Raw genomic sequence first — 14,285 nt, forward strand, 5'->3', positions numbered from 1 at the left:
TCATTTTTGAGACGTTTGTATTCCTTTTTGCCTGCTTCATTTACTGCATTTTTATATTTTCTCCTTTCATCAATTAAATTCAATATTTCTTCTGTTACCCAAGGATTTCTATTAGCCCTCGTCTTTTTACCTACTTGATCCTCTGCTGCCTTCACTACTTCATCCCTCAGAGCTACCCATTCTTCTTCTACTGTATTTCTTTCCCCCATTCCTGTCAATTGTTCCCTTATGCTCTCCCTGAAACTCTCTACAACCTCTGGTTCTTTCAGTTTATCCAGCTCCCATCTCCTTAAATTCCCACCTTTTTGCAGTTTCTTCAGTTTCAATCTGCAGTTCATAACCAATAGATTGTGGTCAGAATCCACATCTGCCCCTGGAAATGTCTTACAATTTAAAACCTGGTTCCTAAATCTCTGTCTTACCATTATATAATCTATCTGATACCTATTAGTATCTCCAGGATTCTTCCAGGTATACAACCTTCTTTTATGATTCTTGAACCAAGTGTTAGCTATGATTAAGTTATGCTCTGTGCAAAATTCTACAAGGCGGCTTCCTCTTTCATTTCTTCCCCCCAATCCATTTCACCTACTATGTTTCCTTCTCTCCCTTTTCCTACTGACGAATTCCAGTCACCAATGACTATTAAATTTTCGTCTCCCTTCACTACCTGAATAATTTCTTTTATCTCGTCATACATTTCATCAATTTCTTCATCATCTGCAGAGCTAGTTGGCATATAAACTTGTACTACTGTAGTAGGCATGGGCTTTGTGTCTATCTTGGCCACAATAATGCGTTCACTATGCTGTTTGTAGTAGCTAACCCGCACTCCTATTTTTTTATTCATTATTAAACCTACTCCTGCATTACCCCTATTTGATTTTGTATTTATAACCTTGTAATCACCTGACCAAAAGTCTTGTTCCTCCTGAGACCGAACTTCACTAATTCCCACTATATCTAACTTTAACCTATCCATTTCCCTTTTCAAATTTTCTAACCTACCTGCCCGATTAAGGGATCTGACATTCCACGCTCCGATCCGTAGAATGCCAGTTTTCTTTCTCCTGATAACGACGTCCTCTTGAATAGTCCCCTCCCGGAGATCCGAATGGGGGACTATTTTACCTCCGGAATATTTTACCCAAGAGGACGCCATCATCATTTAATCATACAGTAAAGCTGCATGTCCTCGGGAAAAATTACGGCTGTAGTTTCCCCTTGCTTTCAGCCGTTCGCAGTACCAGCACAGCAAGGCCGTTTTGGTTAATGTTACAAGGCCAGATCAGTCAATCATCCAGACTGTTGCCCCTGCAACTACTGAAAAGGCTGCTGCCCCTCTTCAGGAACCACATGTTTGTCTGGCCTCTCAACAGATACCCCTCCGTTGTGGTTGCAACTACGGTACGGCCATCTGTATCGCTGAGGCACGCAAGCCTCCCCACCAACGGCAAGGTCCATGGTTCATGGGGGAAGATGCCTCATGTAAGGAGGAGAAATGCGTACCATCACGTTTCCGACATTAATAAAGGTCGGATTGTAGCCTATCGCGATTACGGTTTATCGTATCGCGATATCGCTGCTCGCGTTGGTCGGGATGCAATGACTATTAGCAGAATATGGAATCGGTGGGTTCAGGAGGGTAATACGGAACGCCATGCTGCATCCCAACGGCCTCGTATCACTAACAGTCGAGATGACAGGCATCTTATCCGCATGGCTGTAACGGATCATGCAGCTACGTCTCGATCCCTGAGTCAACGGATGGGGACGTTTGCAAGACAACACCCATCTGCACGAATAGTTCGACATTTGCAGCAGCATGCACTATCAGCTCGGAGACCGTGCCTGCGGTTACCCTTGACGCTGCATCACAGACAGGAGCGCCTGCGATGGTGTACTCAACGACGAACCTGGGTGCACGAATGGCAAAACGTCATTTTTTCGGATGAATCCAGGTTCAGTTTACAACATCATGATGGTCGCATCCGTGTTTGGCGACATCGCGGTGAACGCACATTGGAAGCGTGTATTCGTCATCGCCATTCTGGCGTATCACCCGGCGTGATGGTACGGGGTGCCATTGGTTACACGTCTCGGTCACCTCTTGTTCCCACCGAGCGAGGTGGCGCAGTGGCTAGCACACTGGACTCGCATTCGGGAGGACGACGGTTCAATCTCGCGTCCGGCCATCCTGATTTAGGTTTTCCGTGATTTCCCTAAAACGCTCCAGGCAAATGCCGGGATGGTTCCTTCGAAAGGGCACGGCCGACTTCCTTCCCCGTCCTTCCCTAATCTTGGACGCATTGACGGCACTTTGAACAGTGGATGTAACATTTCAGATGTGTTACGGCCCGCGGCTCTACCCTTCATTCCACCCATGCGAAACCCTACATTTCAGCAGAATAATGTACGACCGCATGTTGCAGTTCCTGTACGGACCTTTCTGGATATAGAAAATGTTCGACTGCTGCCCTGGCCAGCACATTCTCCAGATCTTTCACCAATTGAAAACGTCTGGTCAATGGCTCGTCACAATACGCCAGTCACTACTCTTAATGAACTATAGTTCGTGTTGAAGCTGCATGAGCAGCTGTACCTGTACAGGCCATCCAAGCTCTGACTCAATGCCGAGGCGTATCAAGGCCGTTATTACGGCCAGAGGTGGTTGTTCTGGGTACTGATTTCTCTGGCTCTATGCACCCAAATTGCGTGAAAATATAATCACATGTCAGTTCTAGCATAATATATTTGCCCAATGAATACCCGTTTATCATCTGCATTTCTTCTTGGTGTAGCAATTCTAATGGCCACTAGAGTTATTTCGTACACCCTCCCTGTATCTTATGATCCTGTCCCTTCTTACAGTAGATTTTTGCTTATACCCGTCTCTTCGCCGATTAGCTATAAGACTGAGTGGGAAACTGGACAGTAACGGTCAGCAGAGTCGTTTACGACTGCACTCGTGACAGCGACACATTTCTGACGTCGGCACGGTGGCGGTGCTTTAAGTAAGCCAGGGCCGGCTGAGAGGCCGCCGCTCGTGTAGAGGCGGAGGCTGCGCGGCTGTGCGGCCGGGCGCCCACCGCCCCCGGCGCCGCCACTTGCAGCCGCCCCCGGCCCACCCCCAGCCCGCCTCCGCCCCCGCCCCCACGCCCTCCGGCACGCGCCCGCTCGCCTGCACAAACCGGAGGCGCGCCTTTTCAGCGGCGCACGCCGCCGCATCGATCCCGCTCGTTTCCCGGATTCGGGCCTCTTAGGGCCGTTCTGAACAGCTGGGGGGCTCGCGCCGCGTCGGTCGTCTCTCCCGTCACGTACACCGATGGCCGTTAGACCAGCAGCACCGCGCAGGTACTGGTGTACAAAGGGAAGACGTACACTGCTGGCTACCGTAAATGCAACACCAATAAAGACAAGAGGTAGCACAACAAAATTTATTTTGTAGATAACATGTTGACCAAGTATCAAATGATTACGTTTACAGACGTCTGTGACATGTGGTTCCTGCCAGAATCAGTAGCCAGAGTAGCCGCCATTGTTGGAGATCACCGCTGCCACACGTCTCGGCATTGAGTCAAAGAGACGTTGGATGTGTTCCTGGGGTACAGCAGCCCAAGCAGCTTCCACACGTTGCCAAAGATCATCTGGTGTGGCAGCTGGGGATGTAATCTGGGTCACTCGTTGAGCAACCATGGACCACATGTTTTCTATCGGCGAAAGATCCGGAGAGCGAGCCGGCCAGGGAAGCAATTCAATCTGGTTATTGACGAAGAACCTTTGGACAATGCGTGCCACGTGTGGTCGCGCATTATCCTGTTGAAATATGGCTGTGGCCGAGCCCTGAAGGTAAGGAAGGACAACTGGCTCCAGCACCTCGGACATGTAGCGCCGGCTATTTAAAGTACCGGCAATGCGTACTAGAGGCGTGCGAGAGTAATATCCAATACCGCCCCATACCATAGGCTAATACCCGGTGCAAGACCAGTGTGGCGGTGCATAATGCAGCTGTCCAGCATCCTCTCTCCACGGTGTCTCCACACTCGAATCCGACCATCGTGGTGCTGCAGACAGAAGCGTGCCTCGTCAGTAAAGACAACGTCATTCCATTCTGCCGTCCACATCCGTCCGTCATCACACCATTGGCGACGGAGACGTCTGTGGTTCTGCGCCAATGGTAGACGAAGCAATGGACGTCTTGCGGACACACCACTCTGCTGTAAACGGCGTCGAATGGTACGCGCAGACACTGGATGATGCGTTACAGACGCAATGTGCTGTGCTATGGTTCGGGATGTCACTGAGCGATCCGTCACTGCCATGCGCACAATTTGCCTATCAGCACGTGCAGTGGTGCACCGAGGTGAATGCGATCGACCATGTCGGTCCGTCGTACCCTCCTGCATCCAACGGTCACATATCCGCATTACAGTTGTTTGGTTTCGTCCAACACGACTAGCGATTTCTCTGTATGATAATCCACAATCTCGGTAAGCCACTATCCTTCCTCTGTCGAACTCGGATACTTGATCAAAAGATGTTCGCTGTTGTCTACGAGGCATAACTGATCGTCTTGTGAAACAACCACAAGGTAAACACACGTGCCGAACGTACACTCGTCGAAATCGCCAAGCCTTAAATGCCGCTATTCTAATCAGTTGCATATCTCATCGCTGCAAACCCATGGTGTAAATTTCACTTGATTCGGATGCTTCCTTCAGGGTGTTGCATTTACGGTGGCCAGCAGTGTATTATGTTCGACTATAATGACTTTTCTGGAGACTAGAAATCTACTCTGTGGGAATCAGCATGGGTTTCGAAAAAGACGGTCGTGTGAAACCCAGCTCGCGCTATTCGTCCACGAGACTCAGAGGGCCATAGACACGGGCTCCCAGGTAGATGCCGTGTTTCTTGACTTCCGCAAGGCGTTCGATACAGTTCCCCCAGTCCTTTAATGAACAAAGTAAGAGCATATGGACTATCAGGCCAATTGTGTGATTGGATTGAAGAGTCCCTAGATAACAGAATGCACCATGTCATTCTCAATGGAGAGAAGTCTTCCGAAGTAAGAGTGATTTCAGGTGTGCCGCAGGGGAGTGTCGTAGGACCGTTGCTATTCACAATACACATAAATGACCTTGTGGATGACATCGGAAGTTCACTGAGGCTTTTTGCGGATGACGCTGTGGTGTATCGAGAGGTTGTAACAATGGAAAATTGTACTGAAATGCAGGAGCATCTGCAGCGAATTGACGCATGGTGCAGGGAATGGCAATTGAATCTCAATGTAGACAAGTGTAATGTGCTGCGAATACATAGAAAGAAAGATCCCTTATCATTTAGCTGCAATATAGCTGGTCAGCAACTGGAAGCAGTTAATTCCATAAATTATCTGGGAGTAGGCATTAGGAGTGATTTAAAATGGAATGATCACATAAAGTTGATCGTTGGCAAAGCAGATGCCAGGCTGAGATTGATTGGAAGAATCGTAAGGAAATCCAATCCGAAAACAAAGGAAGTAGGTTACAGTAAGCGTGTTGGCCCACTGCTTGAATACTGCTCAGAAGTGTGGGTTCCGTACCAGATAGGGTTGATAGAAGAGATAGAGAAGATCCAACGGAGAGCAGCGCGCTTCGTTACAATATCATTTAGTAATCGCGAAAGCGTTACGGAGCTGATAGATAAACTGCAGTGGAAGACTCTGCAGGAGAGACGCTCAGTAGCTCGGTACGGGCTTTTGTTAAAGTTTCGAGAACATACCTTCACCGAAGAGTCAAGCAGTATATTGCTCCCTCCTACGTATATCTCGCGAAGAGACCATGAGCATAAAATCAGAGAGATCAGAACCCTCACAGAGGCATACCGACAATCCTTCTTTCCACGAACAATACGAGACTGGAATAGAAGGGAAAACCGATAGAGGTACTGTAGGTACCCTCCGCCACACATCGTCAGGTGGCTTGCCGAGTATGGATGTAGATGTAGATGTAGAAGAGGATGAACGTGATACTGTACGCTGAATTTCATGGGGCAGTGAAACACCTAAACAAGGCTCCTGGAGAAGACGACATTGCGTCACTACTACTGACGACCTTAGGAGGCCATCCTTGACACAACTCATCCATCTGGTGTGGGATACGCCCGCTAAACCCGCTGGTACACCTGAATTTGAAACACGGTAGTTGAGCCGTGTATCGACTCGTGCTACACCTTGTGTTTAGATTGCATTGGTTTTCCTTTTCTTCCCCTGACATGTTTGTTTGATATGCTGTCTGTCATTAAGTGGCTACTTAGTTGTCTTTCCCTCTGCTATCGATATCTGCGTTTTTGCTTCAGGGAAAGTGCTATGGAGGAAGTGAGATCTTTGACCGATTGTAACCTCGTGTGGTGGCGCCGAAGTAGGGGCGTACCGTGCAGAGAGTCTGGTGGACACGAGAGGGCAGTGTGGCTCTCCAGCGCGGAGCAGGCGTGGTGGGTTGTACCGAGTCGCCACGTGATGTATGTCGGTTGTGTGTAACGAGCGGGTCGAGTTGACGGAAGAGCTCCCCGCGTGTTGGTTGTATACAGAATCCCCCCACGAGTACTTGCTGTTCATTTCGCCTTGGTGGGACGGTAACAAGCTTCTTTAAATCCTCCGTTTAAACACTGGAGTTTAAAAGGAGACACCTAACGTGAAGGAGCGGTCACTACCCGTCAACTCTGCAGAGAAGACGTGAACTCCGGTGACAGAGCGTGTTGTCGCGTGACCGTGGCGTGTTGGGTACGCTGGCGACGCGTGCGCGGTTGGATGTGTGGATCCTTGCCATCGGAGGTCGTGTACTGCCTGTTCGAGCATAATTGCAAGTTAAGTTCGTGGAAGGTTTAATCATTAATCATTAATCTTCTGCCTTGTGGCCTCCGGCGACCGGGTTTCCTGTCCCCGGCACCGGTGTAATTGAAGACAATGATCTTTCCTCCTCCTCTCGTTACTGTCCGATGGGAGGTGTAGTTTTGGCAATTTAATTGTTTCGCTATTCTGTCGTGTGTTTTGAGTAAATTCATGCTTCTTGTTGGTTGATCATGTGGTCGCTCATTCAGAACTGTGTGGTGTAATGATTCCTTGCACGAGGTTAGCTCTAATTCTATCAGCAAGTTAAGCCATCTTATAACAAGTTTTCGCTGGCTAAAAGTCGGTGCGGTGACCAGCCTGAGAGTGGCAATTGTGTTTAAATTGGTCAGTATTCTGTCTAGCCTGAGCATCCCTGACTGGGTGATTTGTGGCCGCCTTAGACGGGTCAGTCATATCTGTTATGTTCTATTGATATTGTAGGACACTTTTGTTTAAAATGTTTTTAAATTCCTCCAAGTTTGTAAATTCCTTTTATTGCCATTAATCGTGTGTTTGCTGAGACCGGTTTAATTTTTTAAATGGCGGTTTTGCTAGCTTTACTACCTCGCCGTACTTTATTAACAAAGTTCTGCATCTACTTTAGTAGCCTGTTTACTAATGTTCTTTAATTTTTTTTAAATTGTTGTATTGCTATAAATTACTTGATTGCCCTTAGCGGCGTGTTTAAAAGGCTGTTTGTTGCCGTACTGCTAGTTTCTGTAAGATACGAATAAAACATTTGTGAAAATATCAACTCGACAGTAAACTACTAGAAATTTGGCCCCGTTTCCCAACTTGTGGTGTGGCTTGTAGTAACCGTAACCCCTGTGTGTGTCAGTAATATAGTTAACTTCACTCAAAAGAACACTGCCTGAATTTACGTCAGTGCCCAGGGCAGGTAACCAGAACACTAACGGCCACGAGACAGAAAATTCCACTGGTGCACTCAAATGTACTCGACCACAGTAGTTAATTGCACCGCATGGCGGCTAAAATTCAGCAGTAGAAACACTCGGTGTTGCTCACAGGAAAACATCCCCAACAGCAAACCACCGAAACGAACCACCACAACATGAATGGACGCGGCTTGGGTAGTTGAAACCACTACTCAACTTTGGCGTCCTGGGCAGGTGAACCACGAAGCTCGTAGCGAGCGGACAGCTCCACACAGGCTCCGACACTGCGCAGGGGCTGCCAGCGGACCCAGCCGACTGCACCGCGCGGAAATATCTTCCCTGGTCCGCAGCAACCGACCGACTGCCTTTTGGTCCGTCCGCGACTGCTGCTCCGACGCGAATGCACTGCCGGTGCGTCTCCGACTCACTTCCAGACACACGGCGGCGGAAATACTGGCTCGGACCCAACCATGCAGAGGAAACACGCCCACTGGCTAAACGACATCCCTGCACCAGGAAAGGACTGACCCAAGTTCCACAAGCTGGTAATTGAAGAGGCTCAGAAGCGCCTGGAGAACCAGTTACACGTCGCCCGATGAGACGACCGACCTCTCAGAGGCAGTACACCGACAACATTTAAAATAACTTGTCGAAGTAAATAACGCGAACTACACATACAACCTGAAAAACACTTGCACGAAGACCTGAACGATACGCAACAGTAACTCAGCACACACGAAGACAAATCAGGAGTCGATGCACACAAACGCACAGCAGACTCATGAACGATCGGCGAGCCAAAACGCCTCGTCCGGTAGGACGACCGACCGACGATCCACCAAGATCGTGGACCGGCTCAAGTGATGCGTGGCGGCAATGGTCGGGCGAGCCATGTCGACGCAGACCTCACCGCTGCTCCAACCCGACTGCACTAGTGCCGCATTACAACTCCCCGACTGACAGGTCCGAACTGCACTCCAGCCGCATTCCAACTGACAGGCAGGTCCGAACTCGCGATCCGAAATGCGACCAACTGACTCGCTATCCGAACTCCCGACAAACTGCCTTCCGAGAGACAAGGACCGGGAAGTAATAGCAGTCCAACAAAGATACTACGAGAGGGGATATATCGATACGCGCTGCTAACGCCACTCACGGTCAGGCAAAGTAGCAACTCAGTGACAGTAGTAATTTAAATTAACGTAGTGAGGTGGTGTAAAATACATGATGGCGGGAACACAAGCCACGCAAGACATGGGGAAATACCCACAGCCTTCAAGTAGAAAGTAATAATTCTAATTCCGAAGAAAGCAGGTGCTCACAGGTGCGAATATTACCAAACTATCAGTCTAATACATAATATGAATTCGTGGTGTCTTTTTTTTTCGGACATGTCCGGAAGAACAGACATCAAGCATTCAAATACTCGAATAGCCTCGATGGACAGTGAATCCCCAGCCTTCAGTGCGGATGTACAATATGGTTTGACCTCCGGCTGGAATCTAACATTAACGTGCATGGAAGGCATGGATGGGAACTGCAGATCGCTGCCGGCCGGGGTAGCCGAGCGGTTCTAGGTGCTACCGTCTGGAAGTGCGAGACCGCTACGGTCGCAGGTTCGAATCCTGCCTCGGGCATGGATGTATGTGATGCCCTTAGGTTAGTTAGGTTTAAGTATTTCTAAGTTCTAGAGGACTGATGACCTCAGAAGTTAAGTCCCATAGTGCTCAGAGCCGTTTGAACCATTTTGCAGATAGCCGGCGCCAGGTGCGAACGTGGTTTGGCTGCGTAACGTGCCGAGATAGTCCATGCACTTGTGATAAACGCTGCGTGCGTGTGGCGCATTGGTTAACGCAACTGCCCAGTAAGCAGTAGATCTCGGGTTCGAGTCCGGATCCGGCACACATTTTCATTCTACGCCGTCGATTCAGCATGAAGTCCAAATGCAGTCGATATCATCAGTTCCTTTCCTTTCCCTTCTTCCCCCTCCACCTTCAATTCACATAATAAGTTTAATGCGTCTTAGTTGCAAGTACTAACACGAATCCTTTACAGGGGAATGCAGAAATTGGTAGAAACCAACCGCGGCGAAGATCAGTTTCGGTTTCAGAGAAATGTGGGAAGACGAGAGGCAATACTGACCCTATGACTTATCTTGGAAGATACATTGAAGAAAGGCAAACCTATATTTATAGCATTTGTAGATTCGGAGAAAGCTTCTGATAAGGTTGTCTGAAATACTTTGAAAGTTATAGTGGATAAAGTACGGAAATGAAAGTGTTTCTACATCTTCTACAGAAACCATACTGGGGTTATGAATCTTGAAGGATGTGAAACGGAAGAAGTAATTTAGAAGGCAACCTATTTGTTGCATTATTCAATCAGCACACATACTAAATATTTGTATTATTTAATAAGTACAATACGAAATATTGAAAGAAACCAAGGAGAAAGTTGGAAAGGGGTAAGAAATAAAAACGTTAAGATTTGCAGAGAAAATGTAATTTTGCAGAGGTGGCAAACGGCTTGGAGAATGAGTTGGTATCTTGAAAATCGATTATACGTGGAGTTCATAGAAACTAAAACAAAAGTCATGTAATGTAGTCGAATTAAATGGGGCGATGCTGAGAGATTAGAAAATAAGATACAAGTAGTAGATGAGTTCTACTATTTCGTTAGCAAAACAACTGTCAAGGGCCGAAGTAGAGGGGATACAAAATACAGACTGGCTATAGCGAGGAAATTATTTCTGATAACGAGGAGTTTCTGAATATCGAATATAAATTTAAATGTTACAAATACTTTTCTGAAGGTATTTATCTCTAATGTAGCTTTTTACTTACGTGAAACGTGGGCACTAGCATTTCACAGAGGAAGAGAATAGAAACTTTTGGTATGTTGGTTTGTTTAAAGGAGGAGGGGGGGGGGGGGGAATTGGACCAAACTGCGAGGTCATTGGTCCCTTGTTCCCGGTAAAATAATTACACGAGGGAGAGAAGAAAGGAAAGGAGAAGTTCAGCACAATAACAGCGAATGGAAGAAGCAGAAGAACAACAGGACAACTAACACTACTATTGACAAAAAGGAAAAGAAAACCACAGAGAGAAGAAACAGATAGAAGGGATAAAAACAAAAGAGCAGATGACCTGGTTGCCTGACCAAGAAAATAAAAAGGAAAAGCCAGCCACTCTGCGACACATTAAAACATCCACCATAAAAGCTGTAGAGTGGAGATCACAAAGGGGCAAAGGACATGCGCTGAAAGTTATATACAGGGTGATTCAAAAAGAATACCACAACTTTAAAAATGTGTATTTAATGAAAGAAACATAATATAACCTTCTGTTATACATCATTACAAACAGTATTTAAAAAGGTTTTTTTTTCACTCAAAAACAAGTTCAGAGATGTTCAATATGGCCCCCTCCAGACACCCGAGCAATAGCAACCTGATACTCCAACTCGTTCCACACTCTCTGTAGCATATCAGGCGTAACAGTTTGGATAGCTGCTGTTATTTCTCGTTTCAAATCATCAATGGTGGCTGGGAGAGGTGGCCGAAACACCATATCCTTAACATACCCCCATAAGAAAAAATCGCAGGGGGTAAGATCAGGGCTTCTTGGAGGCCAGTGATGAAGTGCTCTGTCACGGGCTGCCTGGCGGCCGATCCATCGCCTCGGGTAGTTGACGTTCAGGTAGTTACGGACAGATAAGTGCCAATGTGGTGGCGCTCCATTCTGCTGAAATATGAATTGTTGTGCTTCTTGTTCGAGCTGAGGGAACAGCCAATTCTCTAACATCTCCAGATACTGTAGTCCAGTTACAGTAGCACCTTCGAAGGAAAAGGGACCAAAAACTTTATTGGCTGAAATGGCACAGAAAACGTTCACCTTAGGCGAGTCACGTTCATACTGAGTTGTTTCCCGCGGATTCTCAGTGCCCCATATACAGACATTGTGACGGTTGACTTTCCCGTTAGTGTGGAAAGTTGTTTCATCACTAAACACAACCTTTGAAACGAAAGATTCATCTGTTTCCATTTGAGCAAGGATAAAATCACAGAAATCGATTCTTTTAATCTTATCAGCTGCAGACAGTGCTTGAACCAATTTCAGACGATAAGGTTTCATAACTAACCTTTTTCGTAGGACTCTCCATACAGTTGATTGTGGAATTTGCAGTTCTCTGCTAGCTCTGCGAGTCGATTTTCCTGGGCTGCGAACAAATGCTTGCTGGATGCGTGCTACATTTTCATCACTCGTTCTCGGCCGTCCAGAACTTTTCCCTTTGCACAAACACCCATTCTCTGTAAACTGTTTATACCAACGTTTAATACACCACCTATCAGGAGGTTTAACACCATACTTCGTTCGAAATGCACGCTGAACAACTGTCGTCGATTCACTTCTGCCGTACTCAATAGCACAAAAAGCTTTCTGTTGAGCGGTCGCCATCTTAGCATCAACTGACGCTGACGCCTAGTCAACAGCGCCTCAAGCGAACAAATGTACAACTAAATGAAACTTTATAGCTCCCTTAATTCGCCGACAGATAGTGCTTAGCTCTGCCTTTTGTCGTTGCAGAGTTTTAAATTCCTAAAGTTGTGGTATTCTTTTTGAATCACCCTGGAGAATGATAAAACCCAACGTCACATATAAAACGTAAAACTAAATTAGACGATGAGACGTTGTCAGCTAAAATTAATGACGAGTCAGGTAACTGGAGAGTCCGTCGCAGGGCAGCCAAAGAAGGACAGCTCACCAAGATATGGGCCACTGTCAGCCGGGTGCTGCACCGACACTGCGGTGGGTCGCCACGGCGCAGGAGGTAGCCGTGGGTCACCCAAGCGTGGCCAATGCGGAGCCGGCAGAGGACCACAGAGTCCCTGCGAGAGGCCAGCGTGGAGGTCTTCCACACGTTCGTACTCTCCTTAATGGCAGGCAGTTTGTTGTGCATACTGAGGTTCTGCCATTCCGTCTCCCGAAGTCGCAAAACCTTACGGTGTTGTACTGAAAGCAGGTCATTTGTAAAGATGCCAATCTCCATAAGCGGTGTCCGCCGTAGCCTATTTGGCCAGCCTCTCGGCAAGTTGGTTGCCTGGGATGCCGACGTGACCTGGGGTCCACACAAACACCACTGAACGACTGGACCGTTCCAGGGCATATATCGACTCCTGGATGGCTGCTACCAAAGGATGACGAGGGTAGCACTGGTCGATAGCTTGTAGGCTGCTCAAGGAGTAAGTACACAGAAGAAACGACTCCCCAGGGCATGAGCGGATGTGCTCAAGAGCACAAGAAATGCCACCAGCTAGGCAGTGAAAACACTGCAGCCATCAGGCAGGGAATGCTGTTCAGTATGTCCTACATGGACATACGCGAAGCCGAATTTATCGTCAGCCATCGAGCTGTCAGTGTAAACCACTTCATGGGCTCGGTACATGTCGAGAACTGAGAGGAAGTGACAGCGGAGAACCACGGGGTTAACTGAGTCCTTAGGGCCATGTGAGAGGTCCAGGCGAAGCCGCGGCCTAGGTGTACACCATGGAGGTGTACGTAAATGCACCTCAAGTATAGGTTCCTGATGCATTAATTTACCAACAGCCGTATGTATTGTAGAAATTTATTTTATTCTATGAACTTCTATGTGCTACCAGTTTCGGCATTACATTGATGCCATCTTCAGGCCCCTGTACAGAGAGTAGAAGAAATGCACTATTATAAAAAATTTTAAAAAGTATAGAACATACGTTAACAATTGTATCATGTTAACTATGTAAGTGGCTCAAAGAGATATATTGTATATCATTAAAACTATATGTAACATTAGGGCACATATGCTGCTGCCTATGTCATGCTGTTGTTAATAGTTTTCACTGTTTTACTCGAATAAAGCATGATATATGAACATATGTATACGATGTTATTCAGAAACCCGTAACGCACGTAATGGGCCATGCAACACATCAGATATACTGCATACATTCGTATGTCCAGTGGAACAGTGGAAGAATTTTTTTATTTATAATAATTAACTAATATAAATAATAAAATAAATTAAAATACAAGAAAATGTGACAACCATAGTCAGTAAAATTCTTCTGGTTATTATGCCGCGTCATTGCTAAAAGCTAACAACAATAATAAACTAAAACCGACGTTTCGGCCGAATTGCAACTGCCTTCCTCAGGGAGGAGATTTAGGGAGTTGATCAATAAGTGCAGTTAATACATTCAGCGGTACACTGCACCATCTGGAGGAAAATATACATTGAAGACAGTTATTTCCTGTGTCGCCCTTATTCTGACAGCCACAGCTTCAAGAGGGGTTTGAAGGGGCACAGTTTTACTACAGACGGAGTTTATGGCATAAACGCAAACTCCACCTGACACTCGATTATAGTTGCTACGGTTCCTGTAAGATCCCTTACAGCCACGGAGGGCAGGGCTCCGCATTGCCGAAAACCAGGTTTCATGGAGGGCAATGCAGAAAGCAGATGTAAAGCTCAACAGTTGTCGT

The sequence above is a fragment of the Schistocerca nitens genome, chromosome 8 (assembly GCF_023898315.1).
Source record: "Schistocerca nitens isolate TAMUIC-IGC-003100 chromosome 8, iqSchNite1.1, whole genome shotgun sequence".
In the NCBI taxonomy this organism is placed as follows: domain Eukaryota; kingdom Metazoa; phylum Arthropoda; class Insecta; order Orthoptera; family Acrididae; genus Schistocerca; species Schistocerca nitens.